General features: G+C 37.5%; 1 long non-coding RNA gene across 1 annotated transcript; it reads left to right on the plus strand.

Moving 5' to 3' along the window:
- The first annotated feature begins 219 nt into the window (after positions 1-219).
- On the plus strand, positions 220-3,015 carry LOC117277003 (uncharacterized). The gene is made up of 2 exons (XR_004507271.2): positions 220-446; positions 2,401-3,015. It is a non-coding gene; the product is annotated as an uncharacterized lncRNA (long non-coding RNA).
- Positions 3,016-10,321: the final 7,306 nt, after the last annotated feature.

The raw sequence follows: 10,321 nt of genomic DNA on the forward strand, positions 1-10,321 counted from the left end.
GGATAGGTAAAAAAAACGGGTAATGCAAAAACGAATAAATTATCCGACCCAACCTATATTTAATACGGATAGAAAATGGGTTAACCGGATATTCACATTATCCATGGTTTCTTGAATATGATTACTTTTGGGAGAATTCCTAATCTCCCAAACTTGAAGAAACCCCATTTGAGTCTTTACAAATGTAAAAGTTAAACCCATTAGTTATGCATTGGTTATCTAAGTGGATAATATGGTTCTTATCCATATACCCATTTTTAAAAAGTTCATTATCCAACTCATTTTTTAGTGGATAATATGGTTGGTCGTCTCCAGCAGTAAAATGGAAATTCGTCAAGCTAAGCACTTCGTTATAAGAGCGCGACTTCCCTGGAATGTGCAGCTTGTTACAGTGTGCTGCACATCTTGAGCATTTGGTCATTGACTGGAAAACTTGCAACCCAAGGGTATGTCTCCTTTCACCTTTATTTCTGTTACTTCATTCATGACCAACCACACAAAAGTGATGTATTTTGTGTTCATCAGTATTGATCAATGGGAACCAAGAGGCTTTTTCTCATAGATCCAGCGTATTAAGACACTAGTGGAGTTTCTAAGCAGATTGCTAACAACCACTGTGGGAAAAAAATTGGATAAGGGAATCAGTATGGGGGAACAACATCTTGACATTAAGAGCTGCTGCATAAGTTGAGTTCCCTTTTCCAGATAGTGTTCCATGGCCTCAATATGCCCTCTCCCCCATTTTCATCAGCACGTCACGACGAATCTTGTATGTTTCCCATCTTTCCTCGTCGCCTTATCAGCCTATCACGTTCTGAAGCAACAGCTCTTTGTTTCCTGATGCAGAGTGGCGGAGTTCCTACAACCAATCAGGGATCTCCTTTGGGTGCAAAGCATAAAATAGAAGGTATGGCAGGGATTTATAGAGAAGTTTGACAGAAAGTTGGCGTCATAGAAAATCCCTGATCTCTGTTTTGGGGAAGGGCAACATGGATTAGCAGTTTACTTGATAGTATACCCACCTATATAATGTCTCTTTTCTTCAAGTTCAAGCAAGTGGAGAATTAGATCGATTAAATTAGAAGGGACTTTTTTGTTGGATAGTAATCCAATGAAGAAGTTTCACTTAATGAAATGGTCAATAGTGAATGAAACTAGAAAAAAATGGTGGACTTAGGGCGATGAATCTGGACCGCATCACAAAAATGACTTACGCTTAAACAGGAATATAAACTCTGGAAGTGTGTCATTAGAGCAAAATATGGAATGAAAAACGAATGTTGTAAACCCCTAGGTTTGGGAGCTAGGTAGACCTACTGAAGAATACACTTCTGGATTTGTATAGATTGGCATTGGATAAACATAACTATGTTGCAGACTACATAAATTGGGGTGTTTAGAACATCAGATTTAGAAGCAATCTTCAAAGCAAGAAAGTTGAAAGATTAGTCCAGTTCTGTAGTAATATAGAAGGGGTTGAAGATCTGACTAGTGACTACAGAACTTGATAGGCTGATAAGGCGACGAGGAAAGATGGGAAACAGACAAGATTCATCGTGACATGCTGATGAAAGTGGGGGAGAGGTCATACTGTGGCCATGGAACACTATCTGGAAAAGGGAACTCAACTTATGCAGCAGCTGCAATTTAAGCAATGGAGATGCGGAATTAGCAACAAATTTACTTCTCCATCTTTTTTCTACCTTGCAGAATTTGGGTTTGTTTATAAATCTATTTGGTGGTAATTACAAATAGTATGAAACAAGCTCTGGAGTGTATGCAAGGGCAAAAGATGAGAAAGGGAATAAAAGCACTATGGAATACTGTCTCTTCTTACATTCTGTGAACCATTTGGTGCAAAAGGAATAAGAGATGTTTTGAGGGGAAAAAATGAGGCTATACAATGTATTGTTTTTGATAAAGGAGGCTATGCAATGTTTGAAGTACGGATTCTTACAGTTTTAATACCTTTGTGTAAAATGCAAAATGTAGATGAGTGTGGCTCTCTTTTAGGTTTCATGTCCTTAAAGATTTTGGAGGACAGGGATTTGTAATTTAAGTTATTTGTAACTTAGCACCTGCTTGGTGTTGTTTGCGATAAAGTACCTTATCAGAACAAAAGATAAATATGTTTCCTGGGAACTTATGTACGTAATGCTTTGCTGTTCCTTGAACTTTTTCACTAATTAGCATCACTGTTAACAGGGATGCTTATTGATATGTTGTACGGCCTCTGCATGTTTAGTTGGTTTGACAGTAATTTTCATGTTATTATCAAACTGATTCTATGATTAAGCTAGTTTTTTCAGTGAACTCTTTTTGATCTGCTGCAATGAAGCTTTGATTTTTGTTGTTTCCGTCTAAGGAGAATAATTGTCTTAAGCTATTCTTTTCTTGCAGTTTCTATACTTAGAGTTCATAACGGATGATAATGATGATGAGAAGAAGTTTGAGACAAGTGTTTTTAATTGCTCGCTGTTACATTTGAAGACCATAATCATTCACTTTCATGGACTGCTAAGTGAAAATGAATTTGTGCTGCCATTGGTGAAGTATTTGCTCAAGTATGCGTAAGTGCTGGAGAAGTTAACTTTTGCTGCCAAAATTGAAGAGATTGATATGATTCAGGCTTATTTTGAAAGCTTTCCAAGGTCCTCTCCAAATGCTTCAATTGTCTATATTCATTGACCCTTTTATACTTGTAAGTAGTATAGTATAGTTAGTGTACAAAAGCTTAAAAACAAATGTCTATGGCTTCCGCCTTTTTGGTGCAATCTACAGGACGTAAATGATGAAGATGGTATGTTAGACTTCATAAAATCCTTGCAAGTGTAGGATCTTTGCTGCAACAATCCTTCTTTTTTGTTTACGGTACAGAAGGATTTCTGATTCTTGTAATGCCTTAGCTGGCACTAGCTTGGAGCTAAGCTTTCTCCTTTTTGTATATACTTAAGGCATTTTGTTGGACGCAGCTGCTGTTCCAGGGGCAGTAAAGGCAGAGGATTAAAGAGATTACTATTCAATTTCATATTGTTGGACTGTAAATGGAGGATTCAGCTAGATACTTTAAATAGATATACAGTTTAGTGCTGTCTATATGAAGAGGTCCTAGTACATACCCTTCCTAGACGGCCAAATTTCGTTTACCTATAGTTACAGTTTGTTTTGTTTTTGAGGACTAACTCTTGACTAAGAGTTAGCTGTGTATATTGAAACACTTCTGTTGAAATAATTTTTTCTTACTTTTGACCAGAAAAAGAGGCAATTTGTGTTGGTTGTTTGAGTGACTTTAGCCTTTCAAAGGCTCATAGGCAATTTGTATTGGTCCTTTTTGCATTATCATCATCATACTTGGAAATTTCTTCCTCCTCTTGATGCAATTCCATCTCTGCATCCAGATTCTCATTCCAAGCAGCTGCTTGGTTCATTCCATTAGCAACAACAATGGAGTTTCTCCTCGAAGCCCGTTAATTATCTGATTTTTTGTGTTCTCTGATAAGAAAAGTTTCAATTTTGAGTGCACAATCAGGTGGCTCTTTCTGCATTTATTTACCAGATTGGCCAATCCTTTGCCCAAGAAAAATCATTGTTCCTTGGATCCTGGCTTCAATTTTTCTACCACATTTTGAGAAAAAAGTTGTAGTTTTGAATTTCTTCCATTCGATAGTAAAGTTCCTTCATTTGCGTATACAGTAGCTCTTTTCATGTTGAATTAACACGATTGTCCAGATGTTCAGGAACTGTAGATTTGGGCTTAGGCTTCTTCGTCACGCTGTTTTTGCTTTTCCCAATTTTCTTCCCTTGTTTGGCTTGTTCACTTTGTCTAGTTTGGTGTGCTTGAATCCAGCTTGAGTTTCCTTATTCCGTTGAGTCACTTCAACAATCTTCTTTTTATAACCATTGGTCAAGTTCTAAACAATTTATCAACCACTCTCAATTGGCCAAAAGTTCATCTTTCTCTTTGGGTGTCGATGAATATTCGAAAACCGACTAAACCGACATAATTGTACCGCACCAAACCGATTTTTAGGTTTCTTTTAAAAAAACGTAGATTTTTATATAAATCTATAACCGCACCGATAATTAGGGTAGGTTTTTATGTTATAAAAATAAACCAAAAAATACCGAACCGTAACGAATAAATTTTATATGTGGAAAATATATTTATATAGTAAGTTTAAAAATAATAATGCATTAAATTTTTCTTTGGGCCTTGGAATTATGAAAACTGTTACAAGCCAACAAGTAATTAAATTCAAAATACTAATTCCTAAAACCTGTTATGCTACTTCTACTTAAACTAAGTTATTTCAAGTATCTTAGCAAGTCACAAAATATTCTAGTGACTATGAGTAGCAAACTACAATGTATTGAATATGTTTCCTTTCATATAATTTAGATTTATCTTTTTGAATATTTAATCTTCTATAGACTTTATTCTTGAGTCCTAACTTGGTTAATATCTTTCCACTCGTGTGATTTATATTTTCTGTCTTTGCTTGGTTTCTTTTACGCTGTTGTAGAATAGTTGATGGATCTATACTCTAGCCATCTTTCATTTTTTTTAATTAATCACCCTTTAAACAGTAAAAATGTCTAGAGAGTTTTGTTACGTCCTATAAAAGAACATACGTTATTGCATTCTACTTCTACTGGTGAATTTTATATGATATTTAAAAAAATACCGAAAATTAACCGAACCTTACCGATACCAAAGATAAACCGACATAATTGGGACGGATTCAAAAAGTTTAATTTTGGTTATACATAATAGAATAACCGAAAAATTGGTATGATACTAATTTTATAAAACAACCGGCCGAACCGAACCATTGACACCCCTAGTCGCAAGCTCGCTATGTTTATTACATACATCTGTATATATTAGAGGTGTCTCCACATCCGGCCAGCTGCAGCAAATCTTAGGAGTGGGAATAGTTTGGGAAAAATCAATATCCGAACGAAGATTCGAATTTTTGTTTCTTTAATTGCAGCTTACTCTATACTTGCTTGGTCCTTTTTAGCTAGTACTAGTAGTCTCAATATCTTGCAGAGACACTCTAAACGACAATACTGACTAACTGATTGCAGAAATCGCTTGATTCATTTCTGAATTGAGGATACAAATGAAGATTCCTTCTTCTCCATTTCGTTTTCTTTTATAGAGAGTGATGAAGATATCTGAATGATCATTTTTACATTCTAGTTGATTATTGAGATCTTTCTTTTTCAAACAATTACTACCAACTTTGTCATAAAATCTATTTTTCGCTTGAGAATGTACAAGTGCTGGAGAAAATTATCCCAAGTTTTGTTACACAAGATGCAACTATCCAGAAAGATTGATGAAGAAGCTCTTGAAGAGTTTTTGGAGATCCTCTCCTCCCCATGCCAAAATGTTCTCTTTTACCCTGATGTTTTGGAGCTTATGAAAGAATTTTGTTCAACAATATGTCAGTTGTGTTAATACATTGCTATTTTCTTGTTTCTCGCTTTCAAATAAGAAAGGGGAGTCTTGGCGTAACTGGCAAAATTTTTGCCATGTGACCAGGAGGCCACGGGTTCGAACCGTGAAAACACCCTCTTGCAAAAATGCAGGGTTATGGTCCGGCCCTTCTCAGCACCCCACGCATAGGGATTTTTTCGGTTTTTTCTGTTTCCCACTTTTCCACTTGCCTTGTTACTCACTATTACGTTTGCCATTTTATTTTTGTTCTCTTTTGTGCCCCTTTGACTGAGCTTGTTGCGTACTTCCCAAAGGGGACGCTGTTAAAATGCCTGCTGAGGAGAACATTGACGAGAAAAGTGAGCATTATTGACAAGCTGATCAACAGAAAGAGACAAGATTCCAATTAAAGTATAGCAGTAATTTACTTTCCAAGTTGGTTAAGATTGCAGTTTCCTTAATCAAAGAATCACAGCTATATCAACAAGCATGAGAGTGACGAATAATGATAATGTTTGCGATTGTTTTTACTTGTCTCCTTCCAAAACCAGAGCTCGTGGGTCTACGGACTCTTGAACAGAGTACAAGCTAAATCAAGAGTTCAATTTTTTTGTGAGAAATATATATATATCGTTTATCTACGCAGTGAACCCATATTATATTGAAATGGATTATGGGAACCACATACACAAATATAAGAGTTCATCTTCAAATAATTACAAATGCTTAAAACAAGTAACCAAATCTTCCATAGGAAGAAGAAATGAAAAAGGGAGAAGGGAGGGAGGTTCCACATCTATCCTCTAAGAAACTAAGTAAAATAAAATAAACCAAGTTCATAACTTTTCCTAATAGAATATTTCCTATTGTATATATAGGTATATGCTCTATCTAAACTGGGTCCCAAATGTAATTTGCTAAGTTCCATAATGTGCCCTCTGCCTTAGTCTTTTGGTCATTTTGATTCATAACAATTCCTCCGCCCTCAAAAAGAACATTGTCCTCAAGGTTCGAGTGGATCAATGTGAGTATCTCAGTAGTGTCAAGCTGCAAAACAGTACAACTGAATTTGTCAAGACTCAACATTTGTCGAGAGTTGTTGCAACAAGAGAAATGTCATCATTGTCTTCCTGGTCAATCCAACAGAGGAAATATAGAAATATCTGCATGACAATGATAACATTCAACAAGGAATCCAAAGCGACATTAGCATTGTGAACTCTCTTTTCACTTGATTTGTGCGTAACATCAAATGTGCCAATGATAAGTTGATTTGCCTCCTCAACGCTGCTAAAGTCTTCCAGAATCTTTACTGGTACATCCAATGGAAATTTAGTCAAGAAACGACACTTGAATAAACAAAGTACATGATGAAATTTCTTAAGCACATCAAACGAAAAGTTAAACTTGAGGGCCTCTCTTAGTTTATTGTCATCCTGGTGCAGAGAGATATCATATGCTAGTTGTAACAATCTTCTAGCTACAAAAGCATCTCCAACACTGAAGGTGTCCACGGAATCCAGCTTTAAAACCTTAACTCGTCCACATAATTCCTTGGTATAATGGAAACAAACTTCACGGCCTTTTTGACAAGAAGTAACCTCAGATTTGGACGGCACAACTTAGGAACAACAACGTTATAATGTGAATCTTCTCCTTGTGCCAAAAAGTAATTCTCCTCTTCACTTATCTTAATTATATCAGCATTTTCACATATGCTAAGGATAGGCTTTCTAGCACCTGATGCCAATAGCTTCAAATTGGCAACAATGGACAAGACCACATTAGCATTCTTAGCAGCTTTTGTGGCATGAAGCTGGACTAATTTGTAAGGTTGAGCAACTGTCTTTGCAAATATTATTTTGCCAACTTCAGGCTCTCTATAGAGAACGATCCATGTAAGAGGCTGGATACCAATGTCTTCAGAAAGCTTGCGGTGAGGCAAAGGACACTCAACGACTTCTTTAATCTCCTGATTCTGCGCGTCTGATCCACCAAAATCAACATATAACACTGAAGGAGATTTTTCAACCTTCATGACTGACACCACGGCATCGACTTCATCTTGTCGAAGCCCAACAACAGATAGAACCTTTGTATGTATCCAAGTAGCACGAGGTTCCAAATGTACCTTTTCCACAAAGGACAATATCTCAATGTGACACTCTGGCCCAACAGAATGAGAAATCTGAGATTTGGCCAGCAATTGCCAATTCTTGAAGAGATCAAATTTAACAGCCAGAACTTGAGTGGAATTTTTGCTAAGCGCGGCGAGCGAGTTCCTGCCAATTATGTCATCGAATACACCTCTCTCGTTGTCCAGCCAACTACTTTTGACATACATATGTATATCAATCATAATGCCAACAAACAAAGCTAGAGATAACTTACCATACTCGAGTCTTTGTCCAGTGTCTGTGAATTCAGTGTCATTCAAGCCTCTGTTATGTGTAATACAGGTACCAATACAGGTACCAGGTTACCTGTGTAAATCAGTTTGGAAAGGACTTCCATCTTTGTAGCATATCCGTGCATGCATTTCGGACACCTCAGACCATACACCATCAGCGCCAACCAAAAGAGCACATGTATATTGCTGTCCATTCTCAAAAATCACATTAACCTTGTCCACAGTCTTCTTCGCTAATCTCCACAAAAGGCTCTCCCCTCTTTTGTTGCTTGCCATTGCCGACTTGAATGCCATATGTTGATAAAGCTAGTACGAGATCATTTACACTACAGCCAATCAAGCTACCAGTATTGCTAACAGCTTCACTTTGCACACTCCAGTCCAGGAACTTCTTTAAATACTCCAAGAACTCATGATTTTTAATGGAACCCGGAGCATCTGAAACTTTTTCAAGTGCTGGTGTGATAGCTTCCAATTGGTCTTTCAGTGAGCTTGAAGTCTTCTCATAAATTCCAGAATAAGGTTTCGCTCCAAAGGCTAATAGCAGCCTGGTAGATAGAATGTCGAGGGCTACTACACTTACAAGAATCTTAGCACCATGTGTAAGATAGTCAAACATTGACATGATGTCAATCTTGAGGTAAGTAGGTGCAACAGTAGCAACAAACTTCCCCAAGTGTGTCGCAACCAACCTTCGCACCACAGGCATGTCCTCTTGACACATTTGACTGTAAGTAGATAGGAGGTCTACCGTCAACATATCTGAGGCATTGGAGTAAGCAATATGAAAGAGTCCACAAGCAGGAACTCTAACTGTGATCCACTCACCAGCTGCCAACCTCTTTGCAAGGTAGAACCAACCAATCAATTTACTTTCACTCGTCGGGCATCCAATTAATGGGAGATCCGATTGAAAACTATTATCGAACATTTTGGTGATGTTGTGTGAGTGTCCATCATCTGAACCGAAATCAAATGGAAAATTAAGTAGCATACGCATAGTCACAACTCCAGCTAGTGTTCTAGCCAATATAGTGTTACCAGTTTCAAGGAAACAAGTAAACAATATTGTATTTGCAAACAGACCATTAAGACGAGTGCAACGCTTGGGGTCATGTAGATAGTGAACAATTTCCTTTAGTTCATCTTGTACCTCCGCAACACCCCGAATGTCGCTGTAATAGATAGTGAGTTTCTTAAGCTGGAATGACAAATCACCATTGTATCGGTCAGAGTAATCAATGCTAAGCGCAGCACAAACAACTTCGCAAGACTTGGAGTAGCAGTGTCTATTGGACATTGTGTCGAACAGCTGGTGTCCAAGAATTGCAGAATATCCCGGTAATGAATCTGCTATGGGATTTTGTAACATCTCAGAAAGTGCCTCAGAATTGTCCAACAAGAGTGAGTTTTCGACAATCAAATCAAAACGATTGTCGCTGGTACAGTCTATCGCAGCACTGTCCGTTGTATCTTTCAGAGTGGTCTCCTCTGTTTTTGCATCATCTGAAACCCTTACTTGCCCAATATCTACCCACTTGCAGTCGTGAAAGCCAAAATCATATGGAAGCGAACTAATAGTTCTATTATTACCATGAAAATGTACAAAAATATTTCTCTTCGGCAATATGTCAAACACCTTGCAGCCAAACTCCATGTCAAGCTCCTGTCCGCAGGCTTTAAGTGGAAGACTCGGTCGCTTAACTGAGAATGATAGAGGTGAAGATTGAAGCTGCGGTACAGAAATATAAGCATAGAACACACCGTCAGGAACCATTGTTTTGGGTATTGTATCTCCGACAGCAAGAACAGGAAGTTGTGAATCGAGATGTGATTTCACGATATTGGCCACCTTGGTGTTTGTATCAACTGAGTCTAGTGCAGAGGTGATAGCTGTAGCATCTGAAATTTCTAGAGCATCAACGAATTCCGTGGAGTCTAATTGCATTTCGTGCAACACTGACTGCATACGGCAAATAGAAGAGAATCATATGAGTGTTGTTCTCTTGCATCTCCTTCACTAAATCCTATATGGTATTGATGGAAGTATAGATCATGGCATGAGAGTCCAAAGGCATGGAGTACGAGAAACGAGAACACCAATGTAGTGAACCCATATTATATTGAAATGGATTATGGGAACCACATACACAAATATAAGAGTTCATCTTCAAATAATTACAAATGCTTAAAACAAGTAACCAAATCTTCCATAGGAAGAAGAAATGAAAAAGGGAGAAGAGGGTAAAATAAAATAAACCAAGTTCATAACTTTTCCTAATAGAATGTTTCCTATTGTATATATAGGTATATGCTCCATCTAACCTGGGTCCCAAATGTAATTTGCTAAGTTCCCAAATGTGCCCTCAGCCTTAGGCTTTTGGTCATTTTGATTCATAACAATCTATCTCTTGGAGATTGAAGTACACTAATTCATCAAAAAGATAACCAAAACGTTTCCGTCA

The sequence above is a fragment of the Nicotiana tomentosiformis genome, chromosome 5 (assembly GCF_000390325.3).
Source record: "Nicotiana tomentosiformis chromosome 5, ASM39032v3, whole genome shotgun sequence".
Lineage (NCBI taxonomy): Eukaryota > Viridiplantae > Streptophyta > Magnoliopsida > Solanales > Solanaceae > Nicotiana > Nicotiana tomentosiformis.